The sequence below is a fragment of the Hyperolius riggenbachi genome, chromosome 1 (genome assembly GCF_040937935.1).
Source record: "Hyperolius riggenbachi isolate aHypRig1 chromosome 1, aHypRig1.pri, whole genome shotgun sequence".
In the NCBI taxonomy this organism is placed as follows: domain Eukaryota; kingdom Metazoa; phylum Chordata; class Amphibia; order Anura; family Hyperoliidae; genus Hyperolius; species Hyperolius riggenbachi.
The window spans coordinates 196145352-196165058 of NC_090646.1; the positions used below are offsets into that span (position 1 = coordinate 196145352).

Below are 19707 nucleotides of genomic sequence, written 5' to 3' on the forward strand. Positions count from 1 at the left end.
AAATAAACGTGTGAGGGCACAACTTCTTTCACAATTCAATCTGTGCATGGTCCAGTCAGTCCAACAGAGACAGGATCCTCAATCTCAGAGATAATAGATGACCAGCACTGGAAGACTTGTAAGTTGTTTTTTTTTTATTCACTGCAGCTAGTGAACTAAAGTCAGCCAACATCCGTGTCAGCCATCATGTGTAATTATAGCGCGTACATATAGCTCTCCATGCTGCCGGAGGCAGGGTGTCTACTACCAGGTGGAATATGTAGTGTTACACTGCGCCATTGTTCCAAATACAACGGACTGTCCCCGTTTCAGACAGTGTCTCCATCATACTAAATAATAATAATAATAATCCGAACATTTGTATAGCGCTTTTCTCCTGTCGGACTCAAAGCGCTCAAGAGCTGCAGCCACTGGGACGCGCTCAAGAGGCCACCCTGCAGTGTTAGGGAGTCTTGCCCTGAACTCCTTACTGATTAGGTACTTGACCTAGCCAGGATTCAAACCCTGGTCTCCCATGTCAAAGGCAGAGCCCTTAACCAGTACTCTAAATAATTTGTCAAGTGGGTAATGCATTACCTGGTAGTAGACACACTGCCTTCGGCAGCATGGAGAGCTTTATATACAAGCTATAATTACATCTGGTGGCTAATACGGATGTTGGCTGACTTTTGTTCACTAGCTGCAGTGAATAAAAAATAACTTACAACTCTTCCTGTGCTGGTCATCTATTATCTCTCCAGGAGGGGGGATCTGTCATGTACATGTAATTAAGGCCCCAGGAAATTTGGGCGCAGTGTAAAGCCAAAAACATCTCACCCTGCTCCTGCAAAAGTCCAAGTGACGTTAATTACTATTCCCCCTCCAGGCCGCGGTGGACTATGGAGATAATTTGGCAGCCAGATATTACGCTATTTTTATAGTAATTTGGGATCCATCTTTTGACAGTGCCCAAATTACTGACTGAGCACCGCTAAAGCCGCAATTCACATTACGGCCTACAACGGTGCATAGTGCACCCAAATTTCAAGCAGATCTTTTGCCTGTCTTGCATTTGTCCGCTATAGATTGCACTGAAGAAGACAGTTTTCTACAGTGGGCTCCACTCTAATAGCACTCGTGCTAATAAGTCCTGAATGTCATCTTCAAATGCATTCATCCACCCATTAAAGAGAACCCGAGGTAGGTTTGAAGAATATTATCTGCATACAGAGGCTGGATCTGCCTATACAGCCCAGCCTCTGTTGCTATCCCAAACTCCCCTAAGGTCCCCCTGCACTCTGCAATCCCTCATAAATCACAGCCACGCTGCTGACAAACAGCTTGTCAGAGCTGGCTGTGTTTATCTCTATAGTGTCAGTCTGCTGCTCTCCCCGCCTCCTGCAGAACTCCGGTCCCCACCTGCATCCCTTCCCTCCCTGCTGATTGGAGGGAAGGGATGGGGGCAGGGACCGGAGCCATGCAGGAGGCGGGGGAGCAGCTGAGACTGACACTACAGATGTAAACATAGCCTCACAGCAAGGCTGTGATTTATGAGGGATTGCAGAGTGCAGGGGGACAGTAGTGGGGTTTGGGATAGCAACAGAGGCTGGGCTGTATAGGCAGATCCAGCCTCTGTATGCAGATAACATTCTTTAAACACACCTCGGGTTCTCTTTAACAGTTGCATTGAGAACCTATATAAAGATCTCCACTTTATTCTTTACCTCTGGTCACTGACATGCATTATGCTGAATGGGTTGGTGACCAGAGATACATTTCCATGATAATCTCTTAAGGGTCACATTGGTGACCTCTGTGACAGGTGATAAGCTCTTTACAATGTTGACATCAGAAGGCTTTTCAGTGCTGGCACTAGCATGAAGACGAATAAAGATCTTTGTCTTCACAGGCTTTTTTTCCTCTAACATTTGCCAAGAGGTCCACTTTAAAATTGCACTGATATTGCTCCTATTGTCTTTTGTCTCCACATGCATGAAAACCACACTCTTAATAAAAAAATATATATACCGGTAATGAGGAAAACATGGTCACGTCTTTCATTCTGTTTCACTTCAGGACAGGAAAAATGAGCATTTTCAGTTACAATGAAGTTTAGTGAGAATAAAGACCACAAAGTGCTCTACAAAAAAAAGAAGTGTGTCCAGTCCATTATGTGAAAGGTCCTCGGAATAAAGACAAACAGCAGGAACCTTCCTCATCTGCAGACATGTTTCTGAAACAGCCAACACATCAAGGTGCTAAAAGACAAGACTGGGAACATTGTGTTCAGATGCAGGCTTTCTCCAGCCGTGATTGGAAGTAATCAAAACAGTCTTATTAATAGTCCTCAGCATGTACACTCTTCAAAAATGAGGCTAAAGTGTGTCAAAACTCAACAGCATATTCCCATTGAAGCACAACACACACTCAGGAAAGTCCAAAACAAAGACAGTCAGCCTGTGGCTTGTTAGCTACTTAGAGATGAAGTGATTTTACCTCACAAGAGGCCCAGCTGTAAATGTTCTCCCGCTTTTTGCAGATACTGCTATTCTTACGTCTTCTTTGGAGATACTGCCTCTCCAGCATACAAGTGAGTAAGAGGCCGTACATCAGTCCAGTTTGCCTATACCAGCTGTAGGGTAAACCCGGCACTGGGTACTATACAGTGGAGCTGGTAGTGGCCAATATACACTGCTCCATGTCACAGGAGTGAAGGAGGTTCTCAGCGTAACTGGACATACCTGCCCGTACAGCCTACAGTATGGTGAGCTAGCTTTTATAACTTACACTCAATGAGCAGATCCAGGGAGTGAAAAAGCAGATGCCTAGGTATAATTCTAAATACAGTAAATATTTATCTTTCCTAAGAAAGAATAGGGTAGGAAAGCCACCGAACTGACAGGTGAACAATATGCAGGGCTGCTGTTGCTTCCTCAATTGGCTACTGTGAAGCCAAACTCTGGGTAGCAGTGGTGAATCCTCTTAGGGGCACTGGATAGCAGCAGTGTTAGTTTTAGGTGTAGGTAAAGAAGAGATTTGTGTTAGGCATAGGTAACAGTAGATAAGTGTTAGGCCCAGTTCACACTTGCAGTAAAAAACTGTCCTTTCAAAGATCGTAACGGATCCAAATGGATCCAATGTTAACCTATGGATCCGTTCACATCCATCTGTTCAAACTGATCCTTTCCGCACGATCCGCTGAACGCACCAAAAGTTTCTTGCTGCAGCTATTTTTACGGACCACTTAACCCAGCGGAACAGAAAAGGAAGCTGAAGCCCTGCATTGGGGGCAATGAGAAAACGGAACGTTTCTTCACATTAGTGAAGAAAGGGACCATTCGAAGCGGGCAAAACCCACTTTGGGGTGGGGGTCAGGGAGGGATGTGGGGAAACAGAATGGAAGCAGCGGAACGGAAATGGAGTGGCAACAGATCCGATCCTCTGGCAATCGGATCCGTTTGCCACTTTAGGCATAGGGAGGGGTAGATTAGTGTTAGGCATAGGGGGTAGGTTAATGTTAGACATAGGTAGGGGGTAGGTTAGTGTTAGGTATAGGTACGGGGTAGGTTAGTGTTAGGCATAGATGGTGTAGGTTAGTGTGAGAATAGGATAAGATAGGCCGATATGCAAATAGAAGAATTAGAACAGACATACACTTGGAAAAAATCCATAATGATGCACAAATAAAGATACAATAATTTTATTTAGGGATGTATCCACTACCAGAAACCCTGGCAGAGTGGTCTCACTTATGGATGCCCAGGGGGAGAAAAAAGACAGTGAGAGGATCAGCATTTAAAGCGAACCTTAACTGAAAATTAAAAGTCAAAATAAACATACACGTTATACTTACTTCCCGTGTAGTCTACTCTTTAATCAATGGCCATTACCCCATAACAGCTTCCTGGTCAGTGCACTGCTAAACTGTGATATTGCCCACTTAAAGAGGAACTCCAGTGAACATTTTAGTGTTGGCAGGTGATGTAGCTGCTGCATGGATTTTGGCAGTTGGAAACAGCTGTAACAGCTATTTTCCACAATGCAACAAGGTTCACAGACAGGAAACTGCCAAAAAAAGTTCGAACTTTTCTTGTGGGAGGGGTTTCTTGTGGGAGGGGTTTCACCACAATATCAGTCATACAGCGCCCACTGATGGTCTGTTTGTGAAAAGGAATAGATTGGGATAAAGTTTAATTTTTGGTCTGAGTTTCTCTTTAAGCCGTAGGGAAACATGGACATTACCTTGATCATCAGTTATCCTTTCAGTTATAACTAACAGCAACTGATTATAAAACTGACAGCTACTGATATATTTCAGTTCTGACAAAATCTTGCCAGAACTGGAAGGATTTGTTGTAAGAAGAAAATGATGAGCTTCTGAGAGGAATTGATGGCGAGGTATGTAATATTCATTTTCAGGTACATCATGTGTATATTGTAAATAATTTTACTCGGTTCAGGTTCACTTTAGGTAAAGTTCTACCAGAGCAGAGAGGGGACTTTGATGCATAGGGCACAACGTTGGGTGTAATTACAACCACTGTTTGGAATGAGAGCATATTTTAATATACGTACGTCCCATATTTTTAATATATGCAGCAAAGCAATGTTCTTTTATATGCAAGTTACAAAAAGAAAGTGAAGCTTAATCAAAGGATAGCACATAAAATGTAATGTAACAGTGTCGGAAAGTGATATCACAAGTGTAATTACTGCAATGGCAGTGATTTCTGAGCTTTAATTAAAATGAACAAAAACAATTATCATACAGAGAAAATGCAAGAGCCTTGACCGCTAAACTAAAATTATGGACAATCATTCAACAAGCTGAAGACAGATAGTGTGCAGCACCCCACCAGCTCTCCACCACTCAATACCCTATGGGTAGAGAGGATGGAGATTCCCTCAATTCCAGTCTCCAAATATAGGACCTGATGCACTAAATCAGAGGTATCAAACACAAGGCCCTTCTTGCCATTTTATGTGGCCCTCCAGAGCTTCAAGTGTGCATCATTGTAAGCAGTAAAAGAACAACAGTACTCTATATTACCAACCAGAGGAGCATATAGGTGATAGTGTTTCTGGTTAAAATAATGTGGTGCAGCAGCAACCCATGGGACGCCTCAGCAAAATTACAACACTAGGGATCCGCAGACTGCAGCGAGGTAGATAAAAGCCATTCTTTATTCAAAAATTCCACAGAAAAAATGAGAAATACATCCACTTTGTTGATTCTGTGGATGTACTGTATTGGTCATTTTTTCTGCGGAATTTGGGAATAAAGAATTCCGGCTCTAAACAACAAGTGACATCCATGCTAACGTAAAATTAAAAAACACATATATAAGTAGATAAATGATAGTTCTACTTACATAACAGATGTATTGCACTGTCCATGTTATGATTCCTGTGAATTTTATAAAGGAAAAACAGAAAGTCCTATTCTAGACAGTTTCCATCTTGGTTAGCTTTGAATGAAGCTAATCCTGACATCATTTCCTCTCTCACTCTTTTTTTCTTCTCTTGCTAATTGTGTATTTGTTACCCGCACTCCTCTCAGAGTCTTCAGACACTCCCACTTAGATCTATACTAGGAAGTGAACTGTCTTATATCATCAGAAGGTGGGGGAAATATAGGGAAGAGGAGGAATATATTATAGATAAAAAGACCCCCAGCATGCAACTGTTTTGCCAGCTGATGGCAATGGCAATTAAAGGGCCAGTGCTCCTAAGGTATGTGATAACTCCAAACCATGACAGCACAAAAAGTTTTGAATGCAGGATTAGCATCTTTATTACTTAATACACTCAGACCAGTTGCTGTTGAAATTTGATTTTTATGGCGATAATACTGCTTTAATCTAAATCACTGCAGTCTACGGATCCCTTGTGTTGTTTTTGATGGTTTGGCTGACCAGAACCTTCACCAGTGGGTATGTGCTCCCTGTCGCGATCCTGGCTTTTAATCGCCAGTTTTAGGCAGTGTTTACAAACAAAAAACGTGGCCACTAACACTGATCGGTTAGTGTTAGGTTAGGCTACAGTAAAATATGGGTAAAAATGACTGATATTTTACTATCAGAAATAACTAGTAGGATATCGGTAATTTTACTGATGTTCTACTAGCAGCTATCTCCAGTGGCCTTTTTACCAGTGGCCCTTTTACACGTACGAGCTATGAATTCCCAAATGATAAAAAAAGTTCCCTATACTTTTATTATTAGAAGTCACATGTTCTGTAAAGAAACATTAGACAGTCAAAGAGGAACTCCATTAAAAATAATGTAATGAACAAAAGTGCTTAAAGGACTTAAGAGGTGACATGTGACATGATGAGATAGACATTTGTATGTACAGTGCCGAGCACACAAATAACTATGCTGTGTTTCTTTTTTTCTTTCTCTGCCTGAAAAAATTCATCAAGTATGCAAGTGACAATTTCTGTCTGGGTCGGGACCGGTTCGGACTGGACTATAGCAGAACCCTCACTGATAAGTAATTACAGCCATAAAACATTTTTCTGTCAGTAAATAGCTTTTAAGAGCAGAAAAGAGATAAAAAGGGTCAATAATTCATAGATTTGAGCTCTGGCATACTGTCATTGAGCAGAGACAATGAAACAGTAAAAACTTAAAAACTAGATTTAAATATAAAATAAAACTGTGGGATATCTAAAAAAGTCATTTTTAGAAGAAGTAGGATAGATATAATTGTTTTTCTCAGAAGTTTATTTTCACCTCGTAAGTCCTTTAACAAGGTTCACAGACAGGAAATTGTAAGGGCCATGGTCCTGGCATCACACTGTGGGAGGGGTTTCACCACAATATCAGCCATTCAGAGCCCCCTGATGATACGTTTGAGAAAAGGTAAAGATTTCTCTTGGGAAAGGGGCTATCAGCTACTGATTGGGATGAAGTTCAATTCTTGGTCACAGTTTCTCTTTAACCACTTGAGGACCGCAGGCTTTACCCCCCTTAAGGACCAGACCCTTTTTTCCCATTCAGACCACTGCAGCTTTGACGGTTTATTGCTCGCTTATACAACCTACCACCTAAATGAATTTTGGCTCCTTTTCTTGTCACTAATAAATCTTTCTTTTGGTGCTATTTGATTGCTGCTGTGATTTTTACTTTTTATTATATTCATCAAAAAAGACATGAATTTTGTCAAAAAAAATGATTTTTTTAACTTTCTGTGCTGACATTTTTCAAATAAAGTAAAATTTCTGTATACATTCCGCACGAAAAATGTGGACAAACATGTTTTTGATAAAAAAAACCCATTCAGCCTATATTTATTGGTTTGGGTAAAAGTTATAGCGTTTACAAACTATGGTGCAAAAAGTGAATTTTCCCATTTTGAAGCATCTCCGACTTTTCTGACCACCTGACATGTTTCATGAGGGGCTAGAATTCCAGGATAGTATAAATACCCCCCAAATGACCCCATTTTGGAAAGAAGACATCCCAAAGTATTCACTGAGAGGCATAGTGAGTTCATAGAAGATATTATTTTTTGTCACAAGTTAGCGGAAAATGACAGTTTGTGACAAGAAAAAAAAGTTTCCATTTCTGCTAACTTGTGACAAAAAAAAATGAAATCTGCCACGGACTCACCATGCCCCTCTCTGAATACCTTGAAGTGTCTACTTTCCAAAATGGGGTCATTTGTGGGGTGTGTTTACTGTCATCGCATTTTGGGGGTGCTAATTTGTAAGCACCCCTGTAAAGCCTTAAGGTGCTCATTGGACTTTGGGCCCCTTAGCGCAGTTAGGCTGCAAAAAAGTGCCACACATGTGGTATTGCCGTACTCAGGAGAAGTAGTATAATGTGTTTTGGGGTGTTTTTGTACACATATCCATGATGGGTGGGAGAAATATCTCTGTAAATGACAATCGATTTTTGTTTACACACAATTGTCCATTTACAGAGATATTTCTCCCACCCAGGATGGGTATGTGTAAAAATACACCCCAAAATACATTATAGTACGGCAATACCACATGTGTGGCACTTTTTTGCACCCTAACTGCCCAAAGTCCAATGAGTACCTTTAGGATTTCAAGGGTCATTTTGCGGCATTTGGTTTCCAGACTACTCCTCACGGTTTAGGGCCCCTAAAATGCCAGGGCAGTATAGGAACCCCACAAATGACCCCATTTTAGAAAGAAGACACCCCAAGGTATTCTGTTAGGAGTACGGTGAGTTCATAGAAGATTTTATTTTTTGTCACAAGTTAGCGGAAATTGATTTTTATTGTTTTTTTTTTTCACAAAATGTCACTTTCCGCTAACTTGTGACACAAAATAAAATCTTCTATGAACTCACCATAGTCCTAACAGAATACCTTGGGGTGTCTTCTTTCTAAAATGGGGTCATTTGTGGGGTTCCTATACTGCCCTGGCATTTTAGGGGCCCTAAACCGTAAGGAGTAGTCTGGAAATCAAATGCCGCAAAATGACCTGTGAAATCCTAAAGGTACTCATTGGACTTTGGGCCCCTTAGCACAGTTAGGGTGCAAAAAAGTGCCACACATGTGGTATCGCCGTACTCGGGAAAAGTAGTATAATGTGTTTTGGGGTGTATTTTTACACATACCCATGCTGGGTGGGAGAAATACCTCTGTAAATGACAATCTTTTGATTTTTTTTACACACAATTGTCCATTTACAGAGATATTTCTCCCACCCAGGATGGGTATGTGTAAAAATACACCCCAAAAAACATTGTACTACTTCTCCCGAGTACGGTGATACCACATGTGTGGCACTTTTTTGCACCCTAACTGCGCTAAGGGGCCCAAAGTCCAATGAGTACCTTTAGGATTTCAAGGGTCATTTTGCGGCATTTGGTTTCCAGACTACTCCTCACGGTTTAGGGCCTCTAAAATGCCAGGGCAGTATAGGAACCCCACAAATGACCCCATTTTAAAAAGAAGACACCCCAAGGTATTCTGTTAGGAGTACGGTGAGTTCATAGAAGATTTTATTTTTTTGTCACAAGTTAGCGGAAATTGATTTTTATTGTTTTTTTTTTGACAAAGTGTCACTTTCCGCTAACTTGTGACAAAAAATAAAATCTTCTATGAACTCACCATAGTCCTAACAGAATACCTTGGGGTGTCTGCTTTCTAAAATGGGGTCACTTGGGGGGTTCCTATACTGCCCTGGCATTTTAGGGGCCCTAAACCGTGAGGAGTAGTCTTGAAACCAAATGGCTCAAAATGACCTGTGAAATCCTAAAGGTACTCATTGGACTCTGGGCCCCTTAGCGCAGTTAGGGTGCAAAAAGTGCCACACATGTGGTATCGCCGTACTCGAGAGAAGTAGTACAATGTGTTTTGGGGTGTATTTTTACACATATCCATGCTAGGTGGGAGAAATATCTCTGTAAACGGACAATTGTGTGTAAAAAAAAAATCAAAAAAATTGTCATTTACAGAGATATTTCTCCCACCCAGCATGGGTATATGTAAAAATACACCCCAAAATACATTATACCACTTCTCCTGAGTACGTCGATACCACATGTGTGGCACTTTTTTGCACCCTAACTGCGCTAAGGGGCCCAGAGTCCAATGAGTACCTTTAGGCTTTACAGGGGTGCTCAAAATATAGCAACCCCCCCCCCCCCCCCCCGCACTTGCCAGGACAGTTAACAGACCCGACAAATGACCCCATTTTGGAAAGAATACACAACAAGGTATTCCATGAGGGGAATGGTGAGGTCATTGAAAATTTTATTTTTTGTCACAAGTTAACGGAAAATGACACTTTGTAAAAAAAAATAAAAAAAAAATAAAAAAATTCTGCTAACTTGTGACAAAAACTAAAATCTTCTATGAACTCACCATGCACCTCACAGAATACTTTAGGGTGTCCTCTTTCCAAAATGGGGTCATTTGTGGAGTCTGTCCTGGCATTTTAGGGTCTCTGCAATCATTACATGTATGGCCAGTATTAGGAGTTTCTGCTATACTCCTTATATTGGGTATACGGGTAATGCACTCTGGGCTGAAAGGAAAAATGACCGGCAAACATACCTTGCTCCACATCAATGGCAGATCTTCCTCCACATCAATGGCAGTGATAACCTCAGGAGAGAGACACACCGTGCCACCCTGCACTCAGGGTGAGCCACCAACTTATGTGACTGGGCCTCAGAACTTTAGTATACAGCATTATGCCTGCCAATATAGATGACTCTGTGTGGCATTAAAGTATCATCATAGGCCCAAAGTAAATCACATATAAACCGGGGGTGTCCACACTCAAGGGAAATTCAAACATGCCGTCTTATATCGCCAACCCAGCACAGATCAGCAATATCAAGCATGGAAACTGATCCTTCTTCCGACTTTTATGCTTACTTGTTTGTTTGGTTTTCAAGCTTACCTCTCCTCCCCCTGGGACAATGTGCGAAATACCACTGAGTGTGTGCCTACTCCTGTGTCTGGAGTTCCCTAGTTTCTAATAGTGTACCTGCTCGTGGTACCTCTCAAAACACTCCCCTAGGCATAGGCCAGGCTGGTCAGGACATTTGGGACAGTAAAAACTGGTGTCAGTCCTTCTTCTAGTACTGCTGCAGACACGACAATGTTTTCTTCGGATGCGTTGACCTGGGGTACTCGGAAGCTGATAGGCGTAATGCCTTCCATGCAGTTGGCTAGTTGCATTTGGGGGGGGGGGGGGGGCTGGCACCTCCTGGATACAGGAGGTCCAGAACGATCTGTTCCTGAAATTGAAGGAAAGATTCAGTTCTACCAGCCTTACTGTAGAGAACAAAGCTGTTGTAAACTGCCAATTGAATCAGATAAAAAGACACTTTCTTATACCAGAGAGTAACCAAGCAGCTCAGTGTGACCCAAACTACTAGGAATGTATAGGGGGATAAAAGGAACCAAAAAGCCCTCCTACTAAAAAACACTAAGCTTTTCTTATACCAGTGTCTTGTTTTCCGGGAAATTAAATAGGGCGCTAACCTCTGGTCATTGAAGTCCACCCCTCCCATGTTGACATTATATTCGTGGACGACAAGGGGCTTTTCAATGACCTCAGTTGCCCGTTGAATTTGGACTGTCGTGTCTGTGTGAATGGTGGACAGAAAGTAAACAACCCTCTTGTCCCTCCATTTCACCGCGAGCAGGTCGTCAGTACGCAAGGCGGCCCTCTGCCCCCGTTCAAGTCTGGTGGTAACGAGTCGTTGGGGGAAGCCCTGGCGACTAGGCCGCGCAGTGCCACAGCATCGGATTCCTTCTAACTTTAAGTGCTGATAGAGGGCCACACTTGTGTAATAGTTGTCCACATAAAGATGGTGCCCCTTCTGGAACAAGGGTGACACCAATCCCACACAACCTTTCCACTGCTCCCCAGGTAGTCAGGGCATCCGACCGGCTCCAATTTTGAGTCTTTTCCCTCATAGACCATAAAACGACATGTATAGCCTGTGGCCCTTTCACAGAGCTTATACAGTTTCACCCCATACCGGGCGCGCTTGCTTGGGATCTACTGTTTGATGCCAAGGCGTCCGGTAAAGCGTAAGAGGGACTCGTCTACGCAGATGTTCTGTTCAGGGGTATAAGCATCTGCAAATGTTGATGACAGGTGGTCTATGAGGGGCCGAATTTTGTGGAGGCGGTCATAAGCAGGGTGGTCCTTTTTATGACTGGTTTTGAAGTGCAGGAAGCGCAGGATTGACTCAAATCGTGTCCTGGACATGGCAGCAGGGTACAAGGGAACATGATGTACTGGGTTCGTAGACCAATACGACCGCAATACTTTCTGTTTCATTAGTACCAAGTGAAGGATAAGGGCCAAAAAGATTTTAAGTTCGGAAACTTGGACTGGTTTCCACTGGAAAGGCTGGGCATAGCTACTATCCGGGTTCTCGGTGATGAATTGTGTGGCTTTACGGTTGGTCTCAACCACAATTAAGTCCAAGAGAACCTGGGTGATGAACAGCTGCAAAAAGTCTAGGGCCGTTCCTAGATGAGCTGTCGCCACCTGGACTCCAGACTGGGCGGTGAAAGGGGGCACTACGGGTGCGGCGGAATCAGGGGATTGCCAATCTGGATTTGCCAGTACCTCTGGGAGTCTATGGGTACAGCGGGCCCGTCTTCTTCTTGGTGGCTGCGACGGGGGTACTACTGCACGTGCCACCGTACCAGTTTCAACTTCCATGCTGGCGCTCACCACTTCACCAGGGTCTACGGAAGTACTGGTACTAAGTCCAGGAGATGCTGCGCTGCTGGTGCCTGCCTCACCAAGAAAACTCTCATCAGCGCTAGCACCACCCTGCTGCCCTTGAGGCAGATCCTGCGCCACCTGCGGTCTAACGACATGGGGTCTGGTACGCCTGGCTCTAGCCGGGACCAAAACCTCGTCATCACTTTCGGTCAGAGAACTCCTGCTTTCCACAGGTTCAAATTCGGACCCGGATGATTCGTCGGCTGAGTCTTCCCAAACGCTCTCATCCGACTGGTCCATGTACCTGTATACGTCCTCATCGGAAATCCCCCTTTTTGCCATTGTGGACTGCTAAATTTATGGGGTTTTCCTCCGAGGCTACCCAGAAAAAAAGAGCACCTACCTAGCAAAAGGGAGTATTTGAGAGGTAGAAAGCTGTGTTCACAGTTTTGTTTTGGCGGATCCAGGCTTCCACTCCAGGACAAACTGCCGGACATCTGGAGTGCAGCAGTTCAGCAACTGCTCCTGCACGATGAGGTCCTCCAGACCTTGGTGAGAGTCTTTGTTGAGGCCCCGCGACCACTGCCTGAACACGGTCAGCAGGTGACTCTCCAGGTCGGTGTAAGAGTCGGTGTGGCCTTTCTGCAGGGAGCGAAACTTTTTGCGATAGACCTCTGGGGTCAGCTGGTATTTGGCGATAATTGCAGCTTTTATCGCCTCATGAGTCTTTCTCAGCGGGTAAGTCCACAAACGCCTCAAGCGCTTTGCCCCGCAAGTTGGGTGTCAGATATCTCACCCACTGCTCCTGGGGCAGATGATGCTGACGACAAGTCTTTTCAAATGAGTGTAAATAAGTGTCCGGGTCGGTTCCCTTCTCCATTTCTGGGAACTTAAACATGGGAGTCCCAAACGGGCTTGCTGTGGGCCGGGGTTTCCGGAGCACTTTGCGAGGGATTTTGGCCTTGCCCTCGCAGTTTGGCCATTTCAAGGTCGTGTCGGCGTGCGGATTCTCTCTCTGCCGCTTCTTTCTCAGCAAGCCACCGGGGCTCTGCCCGGTCCGCTTCTCGCTCTGAGGCTTCCTTCTCCGCCTGGCGTTCTGCACGGTCAGCATTTTCTCTGACAATCTGCATGTACAGATCAGGATTTGTCTCCAACAGCCTTTGTAATCCAGGTTGCATTCCAGCATCAGGAACACAGAAAGGGTTTGCATGGACGGGCTCCTGCCGGCCACCATGCTCCTCAGCATTTAAAGCGATCGGTTCAGACGCGGTCCCGTTTTCCTCTAGGTCTGGAAGGGGGTTGCTTTGCTCCAACCGCTCACTTCCCTCTGCCCCAGTTACAGCACCGTCTGAACCAGGAGTGTGCTCTCCCAGCATCTGCTCCGGCTGGGTATCCAGTTGCAACAAGTCCTCGACCAATTGCGCTTTCTTTTTTCTATAAGTCACAATGCCTTTTTCTTCACACAAGTTCACTAGGTCTGCCACTGACATTTTCTTGTATCTTGCTGCAGCCATTTTTGCCAAATAAAAGATAGGATAGGAAAAGAGATTGGGGGGGGGGGGGGGGGGGGGAACTCTGTGCTACACGTTTAGTCTATATAAATGGTAATGCGCCGGTTATCGACCACAGATTTTTGATCTGTTCTGGCAGGTTAATCAAATAACGTTGCCGTTAATGTTCTGAACATACACAAATCCCAATAAGCTGCCGACCAATGTCACAGACCGCAAGGCCGGTCTGCGGATGGGGTAAATCGATCAGCGTCAGAAATCCTCTCACACGGTCATTTTGTTCATCACGAAGGGTAGCCCGAGTTCGCAATTTGATGAACTGACTCATGGAGGGAGCGTTCGGATGCCAACGGATTCACCTCACACATACAATTCAAAGATCTGCCACCAAGCGAGTTACACAGCCCGCTACTGTAATTATACTAGGACTTGGAGAACGCTCTATTAACCCCTAGCAGTATGCAGGAACCTGGGTCAGATCGTTATATCTGGGCCGGGTTCTCGCATACGGGTTATAAAGGCACACTTCTATTAAACACAGGGTAGCGATTTCAGGAGAATAGGTACGATTGTGTATGTTCAGCAACAGGTCATAACCGCTAAACGATTTTTAAACGTTTAATAACAAAAATGCATTACATACAGTTATATACACCAATTAACATATATACACAGAGCTTAAAAATAAAAAGGAATAAAATCAGAAAATTCTTACTTAGTTAGCTGAGCAGTCCATTTGAAGAATGAAGAAAAATAGTCCAGTTTAAAAGTAGGCATTCAGGTTAAGAGTCCTTTGAATACATCATGCGCCGATTCTCCTTGAGCACATGCTTGGACTTTCCTGGTCGATGAAATTTGGAGAACTGAGGGAGGGGTCCCTCGCAACCACTTTTGACTGACCTGAGTTTTGGGCTGTCACTACCTGGAAAGTAGGTGTGTTTCAGGCGGGGTTACCTCCTAATCAGCAGGTTGCCGCCCACAGACTCAGAGCAGAAAATGTACCAATTATTAATAATCTGTGTGACTCCGCCCCAGATTGGCGCATCGCAAATCCGAGGCTATATTGATAAGCGGCCTGCACCCCTGTATTAAACGAGGCTATACATGCCTAGTCTATCGCATTCGCTCTACGCAGGCCGGATAAAGTGGTTTCTCTACTGATTCCTGATAGCTAGAAAATTGCAATTCATGTGAATGATATAACTGATTTCTAGGTATCAGGAAATGTAATTTTTGTCTTGCTGTGCCCAACCTATTTTAAATTACCGTATATCCTCGAGTATAAGCCGAGTTTTTGAGGCCAAAAAAGTGGCCCAAAAGTGGGGGTCTCGGCTTATACTCGAGTGCCCACCTCCCCGAGTGCACCTTCCTTCCGCAGAGTGTAAAAAAAAAAAAAGCTGAGCAGCGCTAATGGTTGATTAACTTCCCCCTCCCGCTCGCCGCAATGTGTACAGTAACCCGCATGTCCTCCTCCCCGCTATGTGTAAAGTGCTGTAATCCATGTGACAGTCTCTCCCTGGCAGACTGGAGTGTGTTGCCAACCTTGGAATTGTCCTCCGTGTCCCCCGAGTGTCACCATATGCAGCGCAGCTTTGAGTAACTTTGATCCGCGCTGTGTTCGGATGCCTCTTCCTGCCTGTCGCAGGCTCGTTGCTATGACTCAATCACGTGCACCACGTGCGGCGTCATAGCAACGAGCCTGCGACAGGCAGGAAGAGGCATCCGAACACAGCGCGGATCACTGTGAGTTACTCAAAGCTGCGCTGCATATGGTGACACTTGGGGGACACGGAGGACAATTCCAAGGTTGGCAACACACTCCAGTCTGCGAGGGAGAGACTGTCACATGGATTACAGCACTTTACACATAGCGGGGAGGAGGACATGCGGGTTACTGTATACATTGCGGCGAGCGGGAGGGGGAAGTTAATCAACCATTAGCGCTGCTCAGCTTTTTTTTTTTTTTTTTTTTACACTCTGCGGAAGGAAGGTGCACTCGGGGAGGTGGGCACTCAAGTTACACATAGCGGGGGAGAGGGGCATGTGGGTTACTGTACTCATTGTGGCAAACGGGAAGGGGGCACAGATTACTGTACACATAGCCACGAGCAGGAGGGGAGGGGGGAGTTATGTGATCATTAGTGCTGCTCAGCTTTTTTTCCCTTTTTTTACACATTGCGGTGGGGGAGTGCAGGGGGGCACGCTGCCATTAGTGATAGCTTTTAACGCAGAACTCAGTACTTTCTCTCTGCTCTATAAGATACGCACCTTAAGATAGTAAAGAAAAACAATTCTTTGTTACAGCTGATACAAAATCCTGCAATACATCTGCAGTGCGTCTACTTCCTGCTTTCATGGAAGCAGACATATTAACATCCTGTGCTTTCAAATGAGCTTATTTACCTTGACAGGTGACACAGGAGAGTTCAAATTACAATTTGTGATTAGACAGATGAGGAGGAGGAATTATTTTTATTATTAATGCTGCTGCATTTCCTACCCTCGGCCTATACTCGGATCAATCATTTTTTCCAGGATTTTTTGGTAAAAGTTGGGGGGTCGGCCTATACTCGAGTCGGCTTATACTCGAGTATATACGGTATTAATAAATAAAAGTTCTCTTTGTTAGAAGCTATGAGTTTGGAGGGAACTTATATCTCAGCCAGTTTGAGCTGGCTTGGAGACATGAGCTGGGTAGCCAAATGGCTCTACCCAGGAGGGTTGCCCACGTGTGAAATTCTTTCCTGACCTGACACAGGATGTGGGGGGAAGGTTACTGTACTCTCTGCAATGCTCTCAGAGGGGGGAAAAGAGAAAGGAAAGGCATTTTTTATGTACAGTTACACAGCACTGAGAGTGATGGTTTGGGACCATACGAAAATCGTTGGCGATTACGCACACGACTTTCCGTAATGTTCGCCACAATGGGGGGTGGGGGTGGTGGTGAAGGGGGGGGGGGGGGGTTGGTGGGAAGTGGGGTCTCAGAGGCAATCAAACAATCACGGGACAATCAAATACAATTACAGCACAATCGAATCCAATCACAGCACAATCAAATCTGATGCACTCGGAAGGTGATGGGGGGTGGGGGTGGTGGTGGGGGGGTTGGTGGGAAGTGGGGTCTCAGAGGCAATCAAACAATCACAGGACAATCAAAGCCGATCACGGGACAATCAAATACAATTACAGCACAATCGAATCCAATCACAGCACAAGCAAATATGATGCACTCGGAAGGTGGTGGTTGGAGGTGGTGGGGGGGAAGGTGGGGTTGGGGGTGGCGGGAAGTGGGGTCTCAGAGGCAATCAAACAATCACGGGACAATCGAAGCCGATCAAATACAACTGCAGCACAATCAAATACAATTGCAGCACAATCGAATACAATCACAGCACAGTCAAATACAATGCACTCGGAAGGTGATTAGGGGGGGGGGTCTGAGGGCGATTTGAGGGGGTGGGGGGTTGATCAGGAGCCCGTACAGGGCAGACTGAGTCCTGATCTGATGAGAGGCAGACACAGGGGGTTACTGATCGAAGATCAGTTAGTGATTGCTGGGGAGGACAGATGTAAACAATGCGCAGGGGATGTAATCAGGAGGGGGGTCTGAGGGCAATCGAGGGTCTGGGCAGGTGATCGGTTGCCCCCGCAGGGCAGTTAGGGTCTGCTCTGATGGGTGGGGGTGCTGAGGGGTGATGGACAGGTGATCAGAGGGGGATCAGGGGGTAAGCTAGCTGTATACAGATGTATACAGTATAAGGGGGGTAGTCTGGGATGGGGTCTGGGGTGATCTAAAGGTAGGGGGAGGGATCAGGGGTGATTAGGAGGCAGTTAGGGACCTAATCTAGGGGATAGCGTCAATAGTTAGTGACAGGTGGGGGGGGGGGGTTTAGTGGGATGCAAGGGTGCTGGCAGGGGTCTGCTGGGGTGATCAGGGGGGATCTGAAGGCTGGGGTGGGAGATCAGGGGGGCTGTGTGAAAAAAAAATGTGTGTTGTATACTCACTAGTGCTTTCTCCTCGCTGGTGGTCTCTGGAACAAAGAGACCACGAGGCGAGGAGGAAGCGTGTATAAGGCACTTTGTTTACCTAACAAAGTGCCTTATACACTTTAATTGGGCAAATTTGTGTATTCCTCCTCCTCTGGAGGCTAAACGCCCGGCCATCGATCCCCGGCGGAGGATCGCGTCACGGATGATGCGATCGCTCCGCCCATGCCCCTAAAAGGACTGCCGCCTCTGCGCGTTAGCTGGTCCTTAGGGCTTCCACTTTCCAACTGCCCCTGTGCAGTGGGCGGTCGTTAAGTGTTTAAAGTAGCAGAAGAAGAGGTGTGGTTTATGCTCTTCCATCTGTATCCGAGCCCATGAGCCTAGAACACTGATATACGGAATGAGCTAGAAAGAAGGCAGTCAGCACCCATCAGCATCACTAGGCTTTAATAAGGGAAAATGCTACAATCTGCTTTTCTCCCGATTTACACCACAAGATTTACATCAACCTTCACCATCACCTGTAACGTCTATTTACTGCTACAAGGCTGAGATCCGCATTTCTCTAGAGCCTAGACACATCCACAGACGTGTGTAATAAATGTTTTATGAAAGTTTGTGTTTTCCAGTTAACTAGAAAACCTGAGCATGTTTACCCCACACAGCACACACCATAAACAGCATCACAGTCTCTGCGGCATTGAATGGGGTATGTTAGCTTTGTTACACATGGGTCTAGGAATTGAGATGTTTTTTCTTGTTCTAATTATCCCAAAGGCCCATCTGTATAATAATAATACATTCCATTATTTTGAGCTGAGAAAATTGTGAGATGTAAAATGCTGGTCTGACCTTGCAGTAAATCACTGCAGGTTAATACAAATGCTGACTGCCTTTACTACGTATTACACTCAGTTCTGTGTACATCTGCCTGCCTGTGACAAACCTTGTACTCAATATGGGTTTTACATTATGTTCCTGAGTTCTACCACCACCGCACACTATCATTTGTAATGTTAAAGAGGAACTCTAGCGAAAAGGGGAAAAAAGATAAATGGTACATACGTATTATGCCGTCCAGGCAGTTACCCACTCAGGAAAAGTGAATACAATGTTCTCTTCAGTGTCAGTAAGTGTATACAGTGTTTCAATCCCTGTGGCCACTAATGATCCAATCTTTTTCATCCAATCTTACCAAATCTATGTAGTATAAAGGTGAGTGAATATATTGAATGAATGACTTACAGAGTCCCTTGTATAACATAGAAATGGTAAGATTGGATGAGAAAGGTTAGAGCATTAGTGGCCACAATGAGTGTTAAGGTGGCCATACACTGGTCGATTTGCCAACAGATAGATCCCTCTCTGATCGAATCTGATCAGAGAGGGATCATATGGCCACCTTTACTGCAAACAGATTGGGAATCGATTTCAGCCTGAAACCGATCACAATTTGTGGAGCTGCTGCGCCCGCCCCCCCCCATGCATACATTACCTGCTCTGGCCGGCGCGAGTCCCCTGGTCTTCTTCTCCGCTCCGGCTACTGAACTTCCTGTCCAGGGGAAGTTTAAACAGTAGAGGGCGCTCTACTGTTTAAACTTCCTGCCGGGACAGGAAGTTCTGTGTAGCTCTGGAGCCCGAAGCGGAGAAGAAGACCAGGGGATCACATACACAAAAGGGGGAAAGAAAAGAACCTATCTAGGCCATAAAGAATAAAGTATTGTCTCAAAAACAATCCGGATGTCAATATAAAATCATGTAGTCTTTATTGATAAACAAGCGAGTCATAAAAACAATTAAAATCCAACTCTCCTGGTTCGTGCCAATTATAAGTGACACTGCCTCCCACTGGTATGTATTACATAGGTTTCACAAAAATAATATAAAATCAATTGATAAGTCTCACTGGTCTAGTCAGCTGCTTATAGAAATCAACAAGTGCCCAAATACACTATTACTTATTACAAAAATTCCATGTACATGTATATATACATATATATAATCACATAAAGTGCTTATGTGCAATATGATAGAGCTGTGTGCATG

At 44.8% G+C, this 19707-nt stretch overlaps 1 protein-coding gene across 1 annotated transcript in view; it reads right to left on the reverse strand.

Annotated features, from left to right (window-relative positions):
- The window catches only part of RNF150 (ring finger protein 150), a 257044-nt gene that overhangs the window by 92115 nt on the left and 145222 nt on the right, over positions 1-19707 (reverse strand). The gene's annotated exons all lie outside the window — the stretch shown is intronic.